Below are 22,860 nucleotides of genomic sequence, written 5' to 3' on the forward strand. Positions count from 1 at the left end.
AGATTCGATGCACCAAATGGGGCTTTGTTAACAGAAAAATTACACTTTACATGAAGTGAAAAATATTTTCTCATTTTAAATTGAAACTAACCACACTTACAAATGCAATGCATGGAGTTTATAATTGGAAAACAAAGGGCTGTAGGTGCTAGAAATCTGAAATATAAATGGAAAATGCTGGAAATACACAGCAGGCTGGGCAGCATCTCTAGAGAAAGAAACTGAGTCAACGCTTCAGGTCCATGGTTTGCACCAGTTCTGACGAAGCGTCACTGACCTCTGTTTCCCTCTTCACTGATGCTGTCATAGATGAGCATGTCCCACACTTAGGCCATTTTCCTGCCCTCTAAAAGGCAATCAGACTTTTTTTTATTTCTTCAAGGGATATATGCATCCCTGCCCGGTCCAGCATTTGTCACCTATCCCTAATTGCCCTGAATGGCAATTCAGAGGGCATTTAATAGTCAACCAAATTACTGTGGGTATGGAGTTGCATGCAGCCCTGAGGATAGCAGATTTTCTTCCCTAAAGGGCTTTTTACAACAATTGACAATCGTTTCATACATACATAGATACATAGAACAGACAGTGCAGAAGGAGGCCATTCGGCCCATCGAGACTGCACCAACCCACTTAAGCCCTCACTTCCACCCTATCCCCATAACTCAATAATCCCTCCTAACCTTTTTGGACAGGCAAAGACTCCCACAAGAGGCCAGGCTGACAGGATACAACTCATTTTATTCCACACTGTAGTGTTACCTGCGTGGCCGATTACACGTGTTACTCAATCCTTGGCTGATGGTGAGATCCTCTGAATCTTGTTCAAGAAGACTCAAACTCATCCAGTAACAACTATAACTATTAATGTGTGAGTTATTTACCTTAACATGGGATCTAGGGATTGGATAACAAGATTTAACAATTGTAACTAAATGTAACTCCACTAACTATCTATGTGATTCTGATGTTTCCCTGTTCACAGCACACCCGAGAGAGAGACAGAGACCCCGTGTGGCTGCCCTTTATACCCCTGTTGGTCCAGCCCTCTGGTGATCATGTGGTGCTGCTATCTACCCATTAACCCCTTGTGTGCATGCACCTACAGAGATGACCACAGCTACAGGTTTTCTGTATGGTGTAACGAAAACTAAACAAGCATAATGAATTAAGTCAACTGGGAACAGATAAAACATGTAACGCTGTGTACAGAATGGGATGGTATTAATGACTGTACAAAGTCAATCAACGTTTAAAAAGTCCAATTCTAACGAAAAACTTTGTGTCCAGACTGTATGTGTTTGATCAGGTGGGTTGATCCTTTCGCCTGTCGTTGAGGTGGCAGTGTTGATGTCGCCATGTCGTCAGTGTTTGTGTGTGTCCGTGAGGACATCATGAGACATCGGAATGGTCGAAGTAAGTTGACGTTAGTAGCGGACTTTCTTTTGTGCTTGCAGTGTTGACCCCGTATGTCCTCTTTTTTGCAAGCTAGGTTGGGTGATTGCTGCGGCGCAGACACAAAATCACGAAATCTGTCGTTGTTGTTGTTGTGGTTTTGCTCACTGCTTTGATCAACAGTGGGTAGACATTTAATGTCGGCTGCTGGCTGCTCATACAAGGCAGATAGACCGTCATAGTCTTCCTCATTCACGGCTGTCGCTCCAGAGTCGTCGCTGGTGGCCATTCTGGAGCCTGTCAATGAGCTCGCTATGGAGGCCACATCACTCCCTCAGTGGAGTCAATCTGTGCTCTCTGCGTGGCGTCGCCTTCTGCTAGGATATATGACATGTGGTTGTCATCCATTTTGTCGACGAGCTGCCATGTTGTCATGGTACTGGATTCTCCCACCATGAGACTCGTATGGAACTTGGCACCCATGTTGCTGCTGCAATGACCATCAGATCCGGAGAACTGATCCATGGCTGAGTGGCATTCGTCAGCGAGCAAATCATCGCTTCTTGTCAAGGATGTGTCATGGTGCTCTATTTGTCCAATGAGGAACTCATCCCCTGAGTAATCATCGTCAATGAACAAATCTTTTGCTATGGATTTGTCATTGTGCTCTTCTCTTTGTGTGCTGCAAACGGTATGTTTCAGGGTGCTGCGGCAGTGATCTTTAACTGTACGTGGAGGCTCGAGCTTCATTCAGTCGCTGGGGAAAATAATTTTTTGTTTTGAGACTTTAAACCCCTTTTTGTTCACTTTCGGGCATTTTGGATGAGGCGTAGTGATGTAAGGTTCCTCCGTTACTGTAATCATGTCTACACCGTTGGGGTCATCATAGCCAAGGTCATCGTTTTCAGACAGGTAATCACTGAATATTGATTGGCGGTCCATAGATGCCACATTCCGAAAGTCGCAGGGTCTTAGTTGTTGTCCCGTGGAAGTCATCTGTAGCGCAGCTCGACATTTGAACGCATAGTGGTTGTACTTTCCACACCTCAGGCACTCTTTGCCAAAAGCTGGACATTGCCCTTTTCAGTGGGCGTGTCTGCAGTTATGACACGTCATGACGCCGTCCTGGCACGTTCGCGCATGTGCACTATCGTTCTCAGCCGGTTCCAGTCTCCGTGCAAACTGCACATGTGTGTGGGCCACTTGCAGATTCGCGTGCGCGGGATTGCCGGTGGAGGAGCGCCTTCAAGAAGCCTGGGCCACCATTTTGACTGCTCCAACCTCGTGGTGGAGGCCTTGGTCCCGGTAAGTAAACTGTTAATATTGTGCTTCAACTGAATCTGTGCCTGTGTGTAAACACCACTGGGAACATACTACGCGTATTACTGGTCACACACTACGGTACTGCCACTACAGGTAATACAGTAAATCCCAGCCTGCTGACTCCTCCCAGCAGGCGGCGTATAAAAGTGTATGCTCTCCTGCGCTGCTCCCATTCTGGTTACAGCTGCAGGAGGCACAACATCTTGTGCAATAAAGCCTCAATTGTTTCACCATTTTCGTCTCGTGGTCATTGATGGTACATCAATTTATTGCACAAGATTTTTAGAGATGAATGTCTTAATCAAGTCTGATCGCCTGGAACTGAACCCTCACGCAGCCGACACCACGGCCACCTTCGAGCACTGGCTAGCCTGCTTTGAAGGATACCTCGGAGCATCCACAGAAGCCCTCTCAGACCCGCAGAAGCTCCAGATCCTCTACCCACGGGTGAGCCCACAAGTTTTCCCCCTCATTCGGGATGCGCCCACCTACTCGGAAGCGATGGTGCTACTAAAAGGACAGTACATCAGGTCTGTGAATCAGGTGTTCGCCAGGCACCACCTGGCCATGAGATGGCAACACCCCGGGGGAGTCTCAGGGCGATTTCTTGCTTGCTCTGCGGATTCTGGGTAGGAACTGTAATAAGAACTTAAGAACATAAGGACTAGGAGCAGGAGTAGGCCATCTGGCCCCTCGAGCCTGCTCCACCATTCAACGAGATCATGGCTGATCTTTTGTGGACTCAGCTCCACTTTCCGGCCCGAACACCATAACCCTTAATCCCTTTATTCTTCAAAAAACGATCTATCTTTATCTTAAAAACATTTAATGAAGGAGCCTCTACTGCTTCACTGGGCAAGGAATTCCATAATTCACAACCCTTTGGGTGAAGAAGTTCCTCCTAAACTCAGTCCTAAATCTACTTCCCCTTATTTTGAGGCTATGCCCCCTAGTTCTGCTTTCACCCGCCAGTGGAAACAACCTGCCCGCATCTATTCTATCTATTCCCTTTATAATCTTATATGTTTCTATAAGATCCCCCCTCATCCTTCTAAATTCCAACGAGTACAGTCCCAGTCTACTCAACCTCCCCACGTAATCCAACCCCTTCAGCTCTGGGATTAACCTAGTGAATCTCCTCTGCACACCCTCCAGTGCCAGTACGTCCTTTCTTAAGTAAGGAGACCAAAACTGAACACAATACTGAAACTAATTGCCAGGCAGTGTCCGCAGTCCAGCACACAGAACTGCTAATCAGAGGCGCTTATGTCATGGGCATTAAGTCTAATTATGTTCGCCAGCGGTTATTGGAAGGGGGTACTCTCGACCTTACAGAGACTGTGCAGCTTGCTAACTCCCTAGAAGTGGCCTCCCGCAATCTGGAGGTCTACACCTCCGACCGCCCGGCACCCTTGTGGGCACCATGAGCCCCACCAGCTGCCGACTCGAGTACACCGCAAGCCTGCGCCGCGCGGCAGCTAGCCACTCTGGAGGGGCCAAATGTTATTTTTGTGGCCATGCAGCGCTGCCCGGCGCGGAGCGCGACCTGCAACGGGTGTGGAAAGAAGGGTCACTTCGTCTCCGTTTGCCAGGCCCGATCAGTCGCTGCCGTTTCCAGGCCCAACATCGCTGCACCCCCACCGTGCGATCCAGGGGCGCCGCCACCTTCTCCGCCACCCGCCACGTGCGGCCCGTGGGTGCCGCCATCTTGGATGTCGTCCGCCATGTGCGCCCCACGGGCACCGCCATCTTCGGCGCCACCTTGGACTGCGCCACAGGACCCCTGCTCGCCCGGCCGTTCGCGGGCCGCCGATACCTCCGCCACCGCTGATCAGCCGGGGACCTCCCAACATCTTCCGCAGCACGCCTCCATCACCCTTGATCAGTCTAGGCCACGCATCCTCGATGATGACGGTGAAGATCAACGGGCACAAGACGACCTGCCTCCTTGACTCAGGGGGCACAGAGAGCTTCATCCACCCTGTGGTGTTGGGTGCTCTGGTGCACAGATGAGCCAACACAGTTGTATGTGGTACAACTCTATTTTATTTTAACTCTTATAATACAGTTCGTTCTGGATACTCTGCACGTGCTGTCTCCCTGAGTGTGTCGTGTAGCAGGTCTGTCCTGGTCCTCCTCTCCAGCTAATACTGACCACCAGGTGTTGTGTTTGTGCTTTTATATCTTTCTGTGATTGGTTGTGGTGGTGTGTGTTCTGATTTGTCTGTTGGTGTGTCTATCATGATGTGTGTGTTTGAATATCATGACACACTCTGCTACGGTAAGGCGCTGCTCCTTCCCGGTCCTCCCCGTCACCCAGAAAATCTCCCTGGCCTCCGGATCCCATTCCGTGCAAATCCGGGGGTACTGCGTCGCGACCCTCTCCGTTCAGGGCGTAAAGTACAGCAACTTCAGACTCTACGTCCTCCCCCATCTCTGCGCTGCCCTGTTACTAGGTCTCGATTTTCAGTGTCACCTCCAAAGCCTTACGCTGAAATTCAGCAGAACCCTGCCCCCCTCACCATTTGTGGCCTCACGACCCTTAAGGTCGAGCTGCCTTCACTGTTCGCAAAGCTCACCCCGGACTGTAAGCCCATCGCCACGAGGAGCAGACGGTACAGTGTACAGGACAGGACCTTTATCAGGTCGGAAGTCCAATGGCTTCTAGAAGTAGGAATTCGGAACAAACTTAACAGTTGCTTGGACAAATGTGGGTTACTTAAGGAAGGCCTGCATGGATAGTTAAGAGAAAATCGTGGTGAACTAACTTGCCCAGAATCTTTTCTGAAGAAACAGAGTTGACCAGGGTAATGCTGCTGGTGTACGCGGACTTCCTAAAGTGCCGCACAACAGCCTTCTGAGCACATGGACTGAAAGGGACAGTAACAACATGTATATGAAATTGGCGGGGTGAGAGCAAACAAAGACTAGTGGTGAACAGTCGTTTCTTTGGACTGGGGTAAAGTTTGTAGATGAGTTCCCCAGGGATTGGTGTTAGGAAACCTCCTCTTCCTGACATATATTAAAGGCCTAGGCCCTGGTGCACAGGGCAATAATTTCAAAATTCAAAGACGGTATGAAACTTAGAAATATTGTGAACCATGAGGAGGATAGTGTAGAACTTCAAAATAACATAGTTCTTTTTATTTAAGTGGAGGTTTTTGTAACAATTACCCTGTATTTAAGTGTGTTGGCAAAATAAAGAATCTGGGTATTTTTAGGCACAGAACAATGAGCTAGTCCGTGAGAGCCGGGCAGATCTCAAATTTGAATGGAATCGAGAACACATCCGGGAGAAAGTTGGCATCACTCAAAATCTTTGCACTAACTTAAGCGGCACAATTTTTAAAAAATGCTGCAAATACTCTGCAGATCAGGCAGGACCTGTGGAAAGAAACAGGTAACATTTCAGGTCAGGCTGTTGGCGGGGGGATGCTCCCTTCTGGGGACTAAGTCCCCATGCCCGCCAGAAAACGGGCGAGAATCACTCCGGTCTTTTTCCTCAAAGGTCCGGGCTGATTCTCCATTTTCCAGGGGGCTAGCAGAGCCCCAGCGTGCGTCCCGCGGCTCTGGCTGCCAGTGGGGCCCAGCTAGACATGCGTGGCCACGCATGCGCACGGCGGCCCACCTCGGCGCCGGCTCCTCCGACATGGCCGAGCCACAAAGCGGGCCCGCGTGGAGGAAGGTAGGTCCCTCCCAGATTGCGATGGTCCGCCAATCGGTGGCCCCCTATTGCGGGCCTGGCCACCGCTGAGGGACCGCCGGAGTCAAATATCCGCATCTGGACTGCCACCGCGGCCGCGGGTCCCAGCTCCCACCGGGTGGTACCACATGTAAACCACGCCAGAGGGAGTTCGGCCGGTGAACCATAGAGAATCGCCATGGGGGCCTGTTTCAACGGCCCCCAACTGGCGCCGCATCGACCACGTGCGCGGGACTGGCGGGGCCGTGGAGAATCGCGGATTTCCGACATGAACAGCTATTCTCCGCCCCCGCGCTGGGCGCGATTCCGGCGCAGAGGGTCGGAGAATCCTGCCCGTTGTTAGAAGTGAAGAAAAGTAGCAATGTAAGAGTTTTTAAAGCCAGTGGAAGGGGAAGAGGGTAGGAATAACAATGGGAAAGGTCTGTGATAGGGTGTAGGGCAGGGGAGATTAAATAACAACTGGTTGCATGATGCAATGGCCAAAGAGAGTGGGAATGAGTATGATAAAGAAACAAAGGTTGTTGCCAGGTGAGGTGCCCACTATCCCCATTCCGCTGCCTTATAAACTCTTACATTTCATAGAATCATAAAATCCCTACAGTGCAGATGGTGGCCATTTGGCCCATCGTCTGCACCGGCCCTAGGAAAGAACACCCTACTTATTTTTAAAAAAATTTAGAGTATCCAATTCATTTTTTCCAATTAAGGGGCAATTCAGTGTGGCCAATCCACCTAGCCTGCACAGCTTTGGGTTGTGGGGGTGAAACCCACGGAAACACAGGGAGAATGTGCAAACTCCACACGGACAGTGACCCAGATCGAACCCGAGACCTCGGCACCGTGAGACAGCAGACTGTGCCACCGTGCTGCCCCTAGAGCGCCCTACTTAAGCTCATGCCTCCATCCTATCCCCTATCCTTCTGTCTTTCAGTTCTGCTGAAAGGTCATCTTGACATGAAATGGGTGTTTCTCCACAGATGCTGCCTGACCAGCTGAATATTTCCAGCATTTGTTTTGTTTTCACTACTCTCCTAACACCTACTTCTGCTTGTTGATGCTAAAACTGTTCGTCTGTGACACTACTCAGGAGTAGTCCAGGAGGTGGTTACTGATGTCTGCTGTCGTTCTGCGGAAGTGGTCAACCCACTGCTGCAGTGCAGCAAGTTTACTCAATCAATGCAACCAACGCCAACCAAAAAATCAGGGGCTCACCCTGTAATGGGTGACTCAACTCCTCAATGTTGTACACACCACAGATGTGATGGAGTATTCTCTGCACTCCTGGATGTGGATCCAGCAGCAACACGTGGAAACTGAGCAGCATCCAGGACAAAACAATTTGCCTGATTCTGCAAATGGACCTATCATCCACTCCTTCCACTGCAAACATACAGATAATGCATTTATCGGATGCAAAATCTCATCACCAGCACCTCACTTATCGTCAGCCTCAATTTCTAAGAAGTACACAAAGTCATCCACCACACTGACTTGGGACTAATATTGTTGCTTCTTGGAATTCCACATTCAACGCTAGGGTTAGAGCATCTTCGCCATAAGAGCTATAACATTTCAAGCAAAAGGCCCACCATTAACATCTCAGTGAAACTCAGTTTAACCTTGGTGGCGAAGGAGCTTTTAGAAGTAAGAATTCGGAACAAACTTAATCGTCGCTTGGACAAATATGGGTTACTTAAGGAAGGCCTGCATGGATAGTTAAGAGAAAATCGTGGTTAATTAACTTGCCCGGAGTTTTTTTTGAAGACAAACAGCCTTCTGAGCACATGGACTGAAAGGGACAGTAACAACATGGATATGAAACTGGCGAGGTGAAAGCAAACAAAGACTAGTGCTGAACAGTTGTTTCTTTGGACTGGGGTAAAGTTTGTAGACGAGTTCTCCAGGGATCGGTGTTAGAAATCCTCCTCTTCCTGACATATATTAATGGCCTAGGCCCTGGTGCACAGGGCATAATTTCAAAATTCAAAAATGGTATGAAACTTAGAAATATTGTGAAACATGAGGAGGATAGTGTAGAACTTCAAAATAACATAGACAGGTTGGTGGAATGGACAGACAAAAGGCAGATGAAATTCAATGCAGAGAAGTATGAAGTGATTCAGTGATTCAGTTTGGTAGGGAGGATGCAGAGATATGCAACCAGATGCAACCTGGTTTAGCACAGTGAGCTAAATAGCTGACTTGCAAAGCAGAACAATGACAGCAGCGTGGGTTCAATTCCCATTCCGGCCTCCCCGAACAGGCGCCAGAATGTGGCGACTAGGGGCTTTTCGCAGTAACTTCATTGAAGCCTACTTGTGACAATAAGTGATTATTATTATTATTATATGGGTGGCACGATAGCACAATGGATAGCACTGTTGCTTCAAAAAGCCAGGGTCCCGGGTTCGATTCCCGCTTGGGTCACAGTCTGTGGGGAGTCTGCATGTTCTCCCCGTGTCTGCGTGGGTTTTCTCCGGGTGCTCCGGTTTCCACCCACAAGTCCTGAAAGGCGTGCTTGTTACGTGAACTGGACATTCTGAATTCACCCTCCGTATACCCGAACAGGCACTGGATTGTGGCATTCAGTCCTGGGCACGACAAGTCAGGAAGGATGTGAAACCATCAGAGAGAGTGCAGAAAGGATTCACGAGAATGCTTCCTGGAATGAGGAACTTCAGTCATGTTGATAGATTGGAGAAGTTGGGCCTGTTCTCCTTGGAGAAGAGAAGGCGGAGAGGAAATTTGATAGAAGTGTTCAAAATCATGAGAGGCCTACACAGAAACTACCCACATTTGTGAAAGGATCGAGAACCAGAGTGCACAGAATTTAAGTAATTAGCAAAAGAAGCAAATGAGGAAAAACTTCTTCACACAGCCAGCGTTTAGGGTCAGGAATGCACTGCCTAACAGTGTGGTGGAGATAGGATCAATTTAGGTTTTCAAATGAGAATTACCCCAAAACGAAATAAAAACTTGCAAGATAACGGGGAAATCAGAGGGAAGTGACACTCATTGAATTGCTTCTTCAATGTCAGTACAGCTGTGACAGGCTGAATGGCCTCCTTATGTCCTGTAACCATTCTATGATTCTAATAAATGATATTGAATGGGCCCAATCCAGCGGCCACGCTGCACCTGAAACGCAGCTTTGCTGATAAAAGCCGGAAGTACCCGCTCCGATAATCTACCCGGGTCGCCATGTTGCGATGTAAATCCGGCCCATTGTGGGCGGGATCACTTTTTTAGCAAATCTGCATATCAGAGCAGCTAGTCTCACTCTAATATGCAGTTCCCCGAGGTAACCAAGGCATTGGGATCTATCCCCTTCGCCTCGGAGACCTTCGGAAAGCACCGTTCAGCACTGGACCCCACAAATGGAGACCAGATGGAATGGCATTCGTGGGATCGGAGGCACTCAAATGCATGCCCTGTGGGCAGGGTGGTACCCTGGCACTGCTGGTGCCACCTAGGCACTCTGGATGGGTCTTCCTGGCAAAGTGCCTAAGTGGCACTGCTAGCTGGCCGGGGTACTGCCAAGGTGCCAGGTTGGCATTTTCTGTACACTGGCGATTGGGCTGGTGATGCCCTGCATGGTGCAGGGGAGGAGGCGGGGACCCTCCCACAGTGTGTTGGAGCTGGGGGGGGGGGGTCGCGTCAGGGGCCTCGAAGACCGGGAAGCCATTTAAAAATAGACCTCTCGCTATACTGAGGTGTTCCGACGAGCAGAGCTCCTCGATGTAGAAAACAAGATTATGTGCAACCTCAGTTGTGCGTTCTTCGCCGAGGCCTCTTGTTTAACGGGAGTAGACCCTTGTGTTTCTCAGCGCTGCGAGTGCCGGGAAACACATGGCTGAACACAATTGCTGTGGGACTTTATTCCCATTGAGTTGAATCACGCCCATGTTATTTACTGACCAGATTTCAAACTTTTCTTGCGATTCAAATACATGTGTCCTTCCACCTCCAGAACTACCTTGGTTATTTCCATCCCAGCCCATAGAGCCTTGTGTCAGTTTTTATTCACACACGCCTCCAAATTATCCTCCAATGCAAAGTTCCACAGAATCTGCAATACCCTGCATGCATCAATTATTGATACCATTGAGGGCAGCACGGTAGCACAATTGGATAGCACTGTGGCTTCACAGCGCCAGGGTTCCAGGTTCAATTCCCCGCTGGGTCACTGTCTGTGAGGAGTCTGCGCGTTCTCCCCGTGTCTGCGTGGGTTTCCTCCGGGTGCTCCAGTTTCCTCCCACAGTCCAAAGATGTGCAGGTTAGGTGGATTGGCCATGCTGAATTGCCCTTAATGTCCCAAAAAAAGGTTAGGAGGGATTATTGGGCTACGGGTATGGGGTGGAAGTGAGGGCTTAATGTGGGTCGGTGCAGACTCGATGGGCCAAATGGCCTCCTTATGCACTGTATGTCCTATGTTCATGGGGTAGAAGATGCACATTGTTCCAAGAATAAAAACACGAGCAGCTAGGTAATTTATGCCTCTTCTTCCCATGTACTCCAAATACTTAGAAGAACTTAAAGAGAGTAATACAAAATTAGGAACAGAGTGGGAAAAGGCTCTTGTATAAAAGCCATTCGCACATCTGTCACAATCGATCTGCCAAAGGCAATGCGTGTGCACTGCAGCTAAATCTGGTATGTAATGGTTGACAAATGTGTATTAATTGCTTCATGAAGAAGCATTGTTATTCATTATAAACCAATGGAGTGACGTCCAGAAAGCTTTCATAGAATGATCTGATCCTGCAAATGGCAGCTTGTCAAAAATCCATCTAACCACTATTTAATAACTCTTGCAACTTCCTGTGTTCTCTGCGAGGTAACATAAATACTCGGCAAGCGGCTACAGAATGAAAACAATGACCTAATTTGTGACTTCACGAGCAGGAAAGAAAACACAATGGAATCAAGTTGCTCATGGTTGTTCGAAGAATCAAGAGGGTTTATCTTAGGAAGCTCCTGTCAGTTGGGAGTTCAATGTTGCGGAACCAATGGTGATATCCTTTAAGGGATGAAACATACCCATAAGACCATAAGACATAGGAGCAGAATTAGGCCACTTGGCCCATCGAGTCTGCTCCGCCATTCAATCATAGCGGACATTTTCTCATCCCCATTCTCCTGCCTTCTCCCCATAACCCCTAATCCCCTTATTAATCAAGAACCCATCTAACTCTGTCTTAAAGACACTCAATGATTTGGCCTCCACAGCCTTCTGCGGTAAAGAGCTCCACAGATTCATCACCCTCTGGCTGAAGAAATTCCTCCTCATCTCAGTTTTAAAGGATCGTCCCTTTAGTCTGAGATGGTGTCCTCTGGTTCTAGTTTTTCCGAAAGTGGAAACATCCTCTCCACGTCCACTCTATCCAGGCCTCGCAGTATCTTGTAAGTTTCAATAAGATTCCCCCTCATCCTTCTAAACTCCAACGAGTACAGACCTAGAGTCCTCAACCGTTCCTCATACGACAAGTTCTTCATTCCAGGGATCATTCTTGTGAACTTCCTTTGGACCCTTTCTAAGGCCAGCACATCCTTCCTTAGATACAGGGCCCAAAACTGCTCAAAATACTCCAAATGATGTCTGACCAGAGCCTTATACAGCCTCAGAGGTACATCCCTGGTCTTGTATTCTAGCCCTCTTGACATGAATGCTAACATTGCATTTGCCTTAACTGCCGACTGAACCTGCACATTAACCTTAAGAGAACCGTGAACATGGACTCCAAAGTCCCTTTGTGCTTCTGATTTCCTAAGCATTTCCTCATTTAGAAAATAGCCTATGCCTAAATTCCTCCTTCCAAAGTGCAGAACCTCACACTTTTCCACATTGTATTTCTTTTGCCACTTTATTGCCCACTCACCTATCTTGCCCAAGTCCTTCTGCAGCCCCCTTGCTTCCTCAATACTAGCTGTCCTTCTACAAATCTTTGTATCATCTGCAAACTTAGCAACAGTGCCTTCAGTTCCTTCTTCCAGATCATTTATGTATATTGTGAAAAGTTGTGGTCCCAGCACAGACCCCTGAGGCACACCACTAGTCACCGGCTGCCATCCTGAAAAAGACCCATTCATCCCCACACTCTGCCTTTTACCAGTCAGCCAATCCTCTATCCATGCCAGTAATCTTACCCTGAACACCATGGGCTTTTAACGTATTTAACAGTCTCCCATGTGGCACCTTTTCAAAGGCCTTCTGGAAATCTAAATAAATCACATCCACTGGTTCTCCTTTGTCTAACTTTCTTGTTACTTCTTCAAAGAACTTTACCCAGCCCTTGCTTTACACAGAAAGTAGCACTGGGAAGTACCAATAATGTCACAGCGTTGATTATACCTTGACACCAGAAGTCCCTTGTCACAAATCCTTGCCCAGATAATTACACAATGCCATGCATTCCTTAATTACAGCTGAGTACAAATCATCATAAAATGTCTTTATCGCTTCAATGCACATGAGGTATCAGTGTTGTTCAGCAACTTCCCAAAATGTCTTGCAAGGAACACAAAGCAGCTCTTTCAAAGAGATGAGTTTCCCAAACTTTATTGCAATCAGTGATACTGACAACCATGATTGGCACTTTTGATGCTTTTAACGTAACCCATATATCCCACCTCACCCCCTGCACCCCAGGCCCCCATCATCCCCCAGGACCCCCCACCGCATGATGAATGACGCATGTGTCTAATGATGCCCCCTCTCTGCCCCCGCAGGAGACGATGGCCCACAACAGACAGGATAGGGTCCAGGCGGCCGGCAATCAGGGTCCTCACCTCCTATGAGGAACGGGCTCTAGAGGTCACGGGGTGGCCGAGGACACATCTGTCACCAACTTAGAGGTTGCTGTATGCGGCAGAGGTGAGGATCCCACCTAGATGGCCTGTTACGGGTGAGTTGTTATTGCCGTGTAGACTGACATATCCTTCCCACTGACCACATGTCCATTCTCCCGATGGACCTGCAGCCGACGGTGCTGGCCCATCCGAGGTGGACCCCAGCCTGCGTCCCAATAGAACACCTCGGAGTAGAGCTCCGAGGATGTCACTGTCAATGCGTCATCCCCACCCTCCACTAGCGCAGAGACACACACCTCAGTGGGCAACGGTAGTGGTCAGGCTTCTGGGACACATTCTGGTGAGCACCACACAGTTGCTGATGCACATCAGCTGGAGGCAGGAACATCCAGGCCAGACAGCATTCGAAGGTCTGGAGGATCCCAGGACCCAGCTGGGTCCCAGCCAGATGCTGAGCCTGTGGACCAGGTTTACCCGGAGCTCAGGCAGACATTAGGATGTGGCCGTGAGATTCAGAGGGCGATATCATCGAACCTCCAGCAGGTCTACAGCCGATTGGAGGAGTCCCAGAGGTTGCGGGCACAGGAGATGGTGCTGGCAATGTGTGGAACCGAGGCCAATATTGTTAAGCTGGCAACCGCAATGGAGAGCCTGGTGCCAAGGCGTGGCTCAGTCGGTGACGACCATAGCTGAGCGCCTCGACAGGGTGCCCCAGTTGTTGGGAGACGTGACCCAGTTCCAGGTGGACCTTGATGTGGCGCTGCGGAGCAAGTCCCTGTCTCAGGTTGGCATTGCCGAGGCCCTCCAGAGCCCGTCCCGGTCGCTCGGGGAGGTCTCCCAGTCCACACCGAGATGTGTGTCTCAGTCTCAGGTGGGAATAGCTGAGGGGCTGCAGTGCGTGACCCGGTTGCTGTAATTAAGGAATGCATGGCATTGCGTAATTATCTGGGCAATGATTTGTGACAAGGGACTTCTGGTGTCACAGTCATGGGTGTGCATTGCCGGGGTGCATCTCTGCGCCGTACGCAGACATTGGGGAGCTACCAGGGCTGGCAGAGCCAGTTGCCCCTCCATACCGAGGTGAACCCCAGGGCCCTAGGGACACCGACCAGGACGAGGGGGTGTTGGGAGTGGCGACAGCGGCCACCCGCTCCTCCGAGACCCACCCCACTGACAACGGCGCATCTCGGAGGAACCACTCGGAACAGGGTGGCACAGTGGGGCATGTGCCACTGGCAAGTGTGCTGGGGCCCTCCAGCCACAGAGGATGCCCGCCAGCGACACTGAAGGCCAGGGGATGCCGTAAGCAGCTGGCTGCCTCTACCTCTGATGTGCATTATGGGGACAGCACGGTAGCATAGTGGTTAGCACAATTACTTCACAGCTTCAGGGTCCGAAGTTCGATTCCTGGCTGGGTCACTGTCTGTGCGGAGTCTGCACGTTCTCCCCGTGTCTGCGTGGGTTTCCTCCAGGTGCTCCGATTTACCTCCCACAGTCCAAAGATGTGCGGGTTAGGTGGATTGGCCATGCTAAATTGCCCTTAGTGTCCTAAAAGGTTAAGTGGGGGTTGCTGGGATACGGGGATAGGGTAGATACGTGGGCTTGAGTAGGGTGATCTTTGTAAGGGTCGGTGCAGACTCGATGGGCCAAATGGTCTCCTTCTATGAATATGAATGACACACCTCGTCGCAGCAGTAGAGCACGGAAGTCGAGGATCGCTGAGAGGGCACTGGTGGGAAGGGGGTAAGTGAGGGTTGGGTGCTTTGAGGAGGGGGGGGGGGGGAGTGTCTGGGAGGGGGGGGTACAGTGGGGCGGCACCATCAGAGAATTGGAGCAGTCGGGGACACATGTGTAAATTATTAAAAATTATTGACTTCAATCAATATGACGCCTCTGGCACTTTCTTCCGCAATGCAGGCTGAGCACCAATCCCATGCCCCATCTCCCCGGACATGGAGGACCCATATGCCTCTTTCCCCCCCTCCCCGAACATCCTGATCCCCCCCATTCACCCATCACTGCCCCGTCCCCCATTCTCCCATTGCTGCCCATTCCCCCCTCCCCGTCATTCCCCCATTCAATGCTCCGCCCCACATCCCCTGCCATCCGACATGCCTTCCCCACACACACCCCGTTCGCAGCGTGGGCCTCTGCCTCTGCACCCCACACCCTGTACCCAACACACCCTCACGTAACGTTACCTGGACCGGGGGCTGGTCTCCTCCCCGGAGCACACGCCAACCCTCTGGTCGCCAAAATGTCCCCGGTGCTCAGATGTTGGCTGCTGTGTCCGTGATGTGGCCTCCTGCAGTGTTCAGGCACAGTGTCCAGGCATCACGGTCTGATTGGGCTGCTAGGCAATAACTCCCTCATACAGCATGGCCCGCCCACCCACGGGGATCCACTTGGGTTGTGTGAAGTGCTCGCTCAACTACAATTGCCAATTCCCTATCAGCAATAGTCTTCAGCCGCACAGCCATGGGCTCCCGCAGTCAGTGGGAGTTATGGGTGGTCCATGGGGTTGGCGTTGCCCCAGAAATGGGAACACACAATCCAAGGGGTGGCATGGCATATCCATGGGCATTGAGACACCCACCTCTTCACCACCACCCCCCCAACTAAGGTCATGGGCAGCCACCCCCCTGCTCTGCAAACCCCTCCCCACCCCATGGCGGTCCACCCCAACCGAGGCTGGCATCCTGGGGGCTCCCCCCCCCACCCTCTCCGAGCACCGGGTCAGCAACCCCAGTGCCCTGGGCTCATTGCCCGGGAGTGAAGATGGTTACTCACCTCCTCGGGTCCCCACTGCACCCCTTCCACCAGCTTCACATTTTTAAAAAGGAATACTAATCGGCGCCCACGTGACAACTTACTTGGGAGATTGTTAGATAGGGGGCCACTTCCGTTAATTGTATGGAGATTGGGTTTAAGTGCTGATTATTGCTTTCTAGCCACACTACGGAGCGGGCCAATTAGATTGCAAACAGATTAGCGCCCGGCGCAGTTTTCGATTTTGGCCTCTCCCGCGATCTAATGGCCCGGTCGCGCTCTCGCTTAAGAGCAACACGGCTATTAAATCGCACCCATAGTGTTCATCAGGTGATCTCACAGCAGCATCAGTTGTACTGTATGTATAGCTTCCTATGTAACCTGTAAAATGGTGTTATTAACTTTATGCTTTACAGTAACGCCGATATTGGAGGTTTAGTATGATGCCAATTTCAGATTCAGCATCAAGCAAAATGTAAGGAATATTTTATTGCAAAATGGTTACATTGCAAATTTGGGGCAGAATGTTTGGCCTGTGATCTGGTATGTATTCCTGAAATTAGTCTTAAAAAAGTACTAGTCAAAACGCATTCAGCACTAATATGTTTTAAATTATTGGCTAAAGTACAAACAACATGCAGCATAATCTGTAGTTGCCCTCAATGAGATGCTCAGTTTCAATAGATAGATCTTGGTAGAGTGCAATCTTTAACCTGTTCATTTGGGATAAATTGAGTCCTAATCAGTGGCTTAAAGCCATTAATTTTCTGACTGCCTGCATCGCTAACCAAAATACTCATCAATACTACAGGCTGGACAGTGAATTTTGAACACAAAGGCCCAGATCTTCAAAGCAGCAGCAATGATAGTCAGATTGCCACTGCAATCAAAAATTCCCCCACTTGACGCTGCTGCACATTTCAACTGGGAACTTCCGAGCCCCGCTTTCACAGAAATGCGCAATGTAGCGTCCCCAGGAGAGCTACGTCGAAACGGAGTAGAGTCTGGGCAAGACAGAACACACCTCTTTTTAATGCCCCTTACTATACTCTCTATGCACATACGACTTTGTGGAGAAATTCAACTCTAACTCCATCTACAGGTTTGCTGGTGACACAACCACAATGGGTCGGATCTCAAACAACGATAAGTCAGAGTACAGGAGGGAGATAGAGAACCTAGTGGCAAGGTGCAACGACAATAACCTCTCCTCAATGTCAACAAAACTAAGGAGCTGGTCATTGACTTCAGGAAGCATAGTGTTGTACACACCCCTGTCTGCATCAATGGTGCCGAGGTGGAGAATTTGACATCTTCAAATTCCTAGGTGTACACATCACCAACAATGTGTGCTGGTCCACCCATGTCAACGCTACAACCAAGAAAGCACAACAGTGCCTTAACTTCCTCAGGAAACTAAGGAAATTTGGCAGGTCCACATTGACTCTCACCAATTTTTACAGATGCACCATACAAAGCTTCCAATCTGACTGCATCACAGCCTGGGATGGCAACGGCTCGGCCCATATGGGGCTGGTTTAGCACAGGGCTAAATAGCTGGCTTTTAAAGCAGACCAAGGCAGGCCAGCAGCCCGGTTCAATTCCTGTACCAGCCTCCCAGAACAGGCGCCGGAATGTGGCGACTAGGGGCTTTTCACAGTAACTTCATTTGAAGCCTACTTGTGACAATAAGCGATTTTCATTTCATTTTCATTTTCAAGACCATAAGAAACTACAGTCGTGAACACCGCCCAGTCCATCACACGAACCTGTCTCCCATCCATTGACTTCATCTACGCTGCCTGGGGAAAGCGGGCAGTATAATCAAAGACCCCTCCCACCCGGCTTACTCACTCTTTCAACTTCTTCCATCGGGCAGGAGATACTAAAGTCTGAGAACACGCACAGATTCGAAAACAGCTTCTTCCCCGCTGTTACCAGACTCCTAAACGACCCTCTTATAGATTGAACTGATCGCTCTATGCATCTTGTCCACTGTTGTAGCACTACACTCCGTATGCTTCACCCGATGTTGTTGTCTCTGTATTTACATTGTGTATTTATCGTATGTCCTTCATGTATGGAATGATCTGCCTGGAATGTAAGCAGAACAATAGTTTTCACTGTACCTTGATACACATGACAATATAGCTTAATCTAATTGCACTAGCTGCTATTTGGTACTTTTAAACATCCAGTTTGAATGTCAGTGCTTGAATGTCAGTGGGTGGGTGACTGGATGGATGAATGAATGAGTCCGTGAGGGAGGTGGGTAATTGGCTTGAGGGTTGGTGGGTGAGGTGGGTAGAGTGGCCCGTGGGGGAGGCGGATGGTGGGTGAGGTAGTAAGTGGGTAGTTGGGTTCTTGAGGAAGGTAGTTGGGTCAAGTCGAATTGGAGGTAGTCAGGTGGTCAGCAGGTAGTCAGGCTGGTCAGGGGATAGTTGGGGAACGGAGGATAATCGGTTCGGGGAGGTAATCAGTTTAGGGGCCAGGGATTTATAGTCAAGTCAAGGGGATTAACAGGTTGGGTCAGATCGGTAGTCAGGTAGGGTGGGAAGGGGGAGGATGATTGGGGGTTTCAATTGTGAAGCTACCCAGGTGTTAAACTAGGTTTTAACCTGTCTAACATTTCCTGAGTAAGTACCCAGGTAGGCACCGCAGATCTCTCCCAAGTCTCCGACTTTAGCTCAGAGTCAGAGATATTCGCAGAGAGCCCCGGGTCATCTGGTATCTGGTCATGGGGTGTCTGTACCCATCAGGAATCCACACTGTCAGAATGTACGGAAACAAGAGAAACTTCCCCACGTACAAGGTTCCAGTAAAGCCAGGGGAAGTGGTAGGTAAACAAATATTAGTGACAAATGGGCTGTTCTTAAATTGAAAAAGGCACTCCATCCAAAAAGGTGCATCCAAGAATATTAAATGAGATCCTGTCTGAAATTAGTGAAGTATTCTCCAATATTGGTTCAAACACGAAATTTAAAAATAGATTCTAGATGGATAGATAAATATGATTTTTTTTTTAATGCTCAAGTACTGAATTTAGTCCTAACTCAAACACCATGCTAGATTTCATGATGTAATAGCTGAAAGGGGTTTTTGAAGATAGCACTGCTCGAAATTCTATTTCATCTGTCAGTTAAAAAGTCTTATCACCTGTTTTAGCTTGGGTTTGGTTGGAAGCTTTGCTGGTTTTGCCCAGGCATTTAGGTCACAATGTGTGTCTGCTGGCAGATTTTCTCAACAGAAGTAGGGATGATTTCGCCACCTGGTTACAGGGTCAACAATCGAAAGTCAAGTGACAGACAAGATTGCCGACATTCAAACTATTATCCACACACACAACTCTAACCACTGCCCACAATGACAATATCATTTAGCGAATCAGTGCCGCAAGATAACCTCAATGCTTTTGGAAAGCATTTCCCTCTGGCCTAGGTGTTATGCTTGGAGGTAAAGGCTTCTCTTTTCTACTTCTTCAATTGAGCACATAGTCTACTTTTCAAAAACATACATTCTTGACATTAGGCCACATCAGTTAACTCATATAAACGCGTGATTTACTCTGACATCCAAGTAGATTGGGGATATTTCTATTCCCATATATGGGTTTTTCTGCTGCTAAATATTCACTAAATATTCAGTGCCATTGCTTGTCCCAGGCCTTCATCCCAGTTGAAGGGGAGAGAATGTTGTAGAGATCAATGTGAGAATTCCTTGGCCTTGTTAGACATGAAGTCAAAAGACTTACTGGGATTCAAAATCAATGTGGAGGAATGTCAAATCTAACCTTCTTTGGGCTACATTTCATTGTTCCCCACCGCTTCTCTGGTTTGTCTATCTAGTCAGTGGGACGGGCAACACCCAAGGGTGGTGATGGTGAAATCTGACAAGCCGATTTATAGATATGAGTGAGAGTGCAACAGCGTCAGGCTGTTGCTTAACTGGTCTGTGGGGCTAGCTTTGCAACATGGAACTGGGCTAGTGAGGCAGGTTTTGTGGAAGTAGCTGACTTTCATTGCTTGGATAATCGTTCTGTCTAATTTTCTTAATACTGAAATCTGCTGCCATGTGCTTACAACTATGCGTGGTTAGCCAGGCCGGTTCAGAGGGCACTAATGGTGAGCAGTGTCTTGCAGCTTATAGCTAGCTTTAGTATTGTTTACAGGTTAACAACAAAGATTAACAGAGTATAACCACTACTCATTGAACCTTTGCTGATAGGTGAAAAATTGTGCCATAATGGAATAAATTGCGTTGCAATTATGCACAAATGGTAATTTGAGCTTTGCACAGCAATCGTGTTTTTCAGAAATTGTATTTTTTTCCCGTTGCCAGGGAGTAACGCTCAGTAATATTTAACACCGCGTTTAATATTACACAACAAAACATTTTCAGGGATCCAGCAGAATGAAAATACGTGTGCATAAGAGCCAAAGGCAAAAGTAACACAACTTTCTCCTGCACGGTGAATTATTCTCCATTGTATCCTAAACATTCTTCAAGGCGAGAATAGCACAAAACTGTGGGTCTAAACTGATTATTGAAACTTTTGCACTAAGCTGCAAAGAGCAATAAAATGCAAGCTAAATAGACACTGAAGAAATACAGTCATTGGTAGCTTCCTTCGCATTGGAACATTACAACTTTGCAAATTTGTGGTTAACTTTAGGCAACATTAGGTGTGGCTGATGTTAATACGGCTTCATCAAGATAAACTCACGGGGTGATTGGGATAAATATGGTTTTCTATTAATCCAGTTGCTTTGGGAATTGTTAAAATAATGATTTCATCAGGCGTTTTTGGCAATGCAAAGGGCGAGGATGCTTTTAAGTCCTTCGCCTCATCCAGCTCATTTGAAATTGAAGAGATTTTTAGCTGAAAGATACTACAGCTGCAGACCTGAAGCTTTGCACTTTGCAGTTTCACTTCTAATCCCATGCTTAAGCACACATTGAGAGCAACATACAGGTGCATCTTTTATTGACCTACATAAGTATGTTTACTGCATATAAGTAGTGTTTAATTGTACACAAATGGTGGCCATTAACTGGAGATTCACTTGAGCCGTGGAAATAAAAGTTTCGGCAGTCATGGCAGCATCCGTGAAGAGAGGAGCAGGGTTAGTGCCTCGACTCTTTCTTCGCAATTCCCGCTACCGAGTTTGAACCAGTTTGGTCAAATGAAGGAGATGTTTCTCTATTTTGTTTTAGAATGATGAAGGCCTGAGGCATCCCTGATGTTAGGCCTGGCTTGAAGCTGCACACATCATCAATTTCGCTTTGGAAGTGGCGAGGTGTCAAAACAAAGCAGCTGAAAGATGCTCTGGTACTCCTCCAACCAAGAAGAAGCAAGAGGAAAAATGGCTGAAAATGGAAAAGAGCAAACTCACTCCTTCTACTTTGCTGTTTCAGTCAGCTGCATTGCTGTTTTTGTCTCAGAATGGTACATGTAAATATTAAACAGCTAAGTGTACTGAAAAACAAGAAATGCACACAGGCTAAAACTATGGTGGCTAGGTTAGGAGGTGTATGCTTATAGCATATAACTGTGCAAATAAATAAATGAGTGCGTAACGATGGCCTCAAACTTTATCCTTCATCAACCGCTTTTCTGAAACAAAACATGATAGCAGAGTGTGCTTGCCCAAGGACGAAAGTTGGATATGAAGAAGGAAATTCAGACAGAAAAATACAATCCTAGCAGACATTGTGAAAAAATAGGGTAAACTGTCAGGTTATGATGGTCCTCTGAGGTCCTCAGAGTCTGACCCAAGTGACCAATGAAATAATTGAGTAGACACTATGTCCCTACCAGTGAGGAAACAACGTACCCTCTTGGTGTTTTTAGTGGTCACAGAGGAGTCCGGTAAAAGAGTTCAACGAAAAGGTTTATTGTCAAAGTAAACTCTGTACAAGCACAATTCCAAGCCCAGCCGGGATTGCGCACAACAATGCAGCTCCTACCTGGGCCGGCTTTTACTTCCCAAGTCCAATATCTTGCTGATGGATCCCTGCCCCACAGCCGGGGAGCTTGTACTCCACGAGGCTCACAGGGAGATGAATCGGTTCATCCCCGTCGGTCTCGCGGGGGGTTATATCAGTGTCGCTGCTTCCTATAGGAAGCAAAAACTAAAGTATTTTCAGAGCTGGATGTCAATCATCAGACCATAAGACACAGGAGCAGAATTAGGCCATTCAGCCCATCGAGTCTGCTCCGCCATTCAATCAAGGTTGATAGTTTCTCATCCCCCTTCTCCAGCCTTCTCCCCATGACCCCTGATCCCCTTATGAATGTCAGTTGGATAGCAATGGAGGATTGGATGAAATTTAAAAGAAGGGTCATTTGTTGCATGTTCAAGGCACGGTTGGACTTCAATAGATTTTGGAAAAGAGATGATCATTCCTTGGAGGAATATATCATAGACTTTAATAGCTTGTATCAAGAATTGATCAAAATCAATGTGGAGATTGCTGGATCAGTACTACCGCTTTAATTGTTGGATTACACTAAAGTGTCTCATACGGATTATCTCATCATTCTATGAGTGTTTGGGTTTTGGAGAGTACTGGATCAGACGTCTTCCGCCAAGAAAAACATTCCTGGGGAATTAATCATTGACATCAGCCCTTTAGTGACACAAATCGCCCATTTTTCAGTGACACAAAGAATCAAGGTCTCAAACTTGTCCACACACGGGATGTCGGTGCGAATATCATGGAAGGATTAAAGCAAAGCAGAATGGGGATGGCAGTTTGGACTGTGAATGTAGAAGTCAGAACTGGAACAGCAATAATAAACAAATGAATCGCAAGAATGCACACAAGGAAAGGTTATCAGGCGCTTCAGGTGTGATTCA

The 22,860-nt window shown here is 48.2% G+C and overlaps 1 protein-coding gene across 5 annotated transcripts in view; it reads right to left on the minus strand.

The window, feature by feature from the left end:
* The window catches only part of slco4a1 (solute carrier organic anion transporter family, member 4A1), a 216,766-nt gene that overhangs the window by 147,808 nt on the left and 46,098 nt on the right, over positions 1 to 22,860 (minus strand). For 2 of the 5 annotated variants that reach the window (XM_072515069.1, XM_072515065.1), the window contains exon 2: positions 17,855 to 18,094. The exons of 2 other annotated variants lie outside the window; for them this stretch is intronic. The gene's annotated coding sequence lies outside the window, so the exon portion shown is untranslated. Of the gene's footprint in view, positions 1 to 17,854; positions 18,095 to 19,156; positions 19,269 to 22,860 lie in introns of all 5 variants that reach the window. One more of the 5 variants, XM_072515066.1, reaches the window with a different exon arrangement.

Source organism: Scyliorhinus torazame, chromosome 8 (genome assembly GCF_047496885.1).
Source record: "Scyliorhinus torazame isolate Kashiwa2021f chromosome 8, sScyTor2.1, whole genome shotgun sequence".
NCBI classification, from domain to species: Eukaryota; Metazoa; Chordata; class Chondrichthyes; order Carcharhiniformes; family Scyliorhinidae; genus Scyliorhinus; species Scyliorhinus torazame.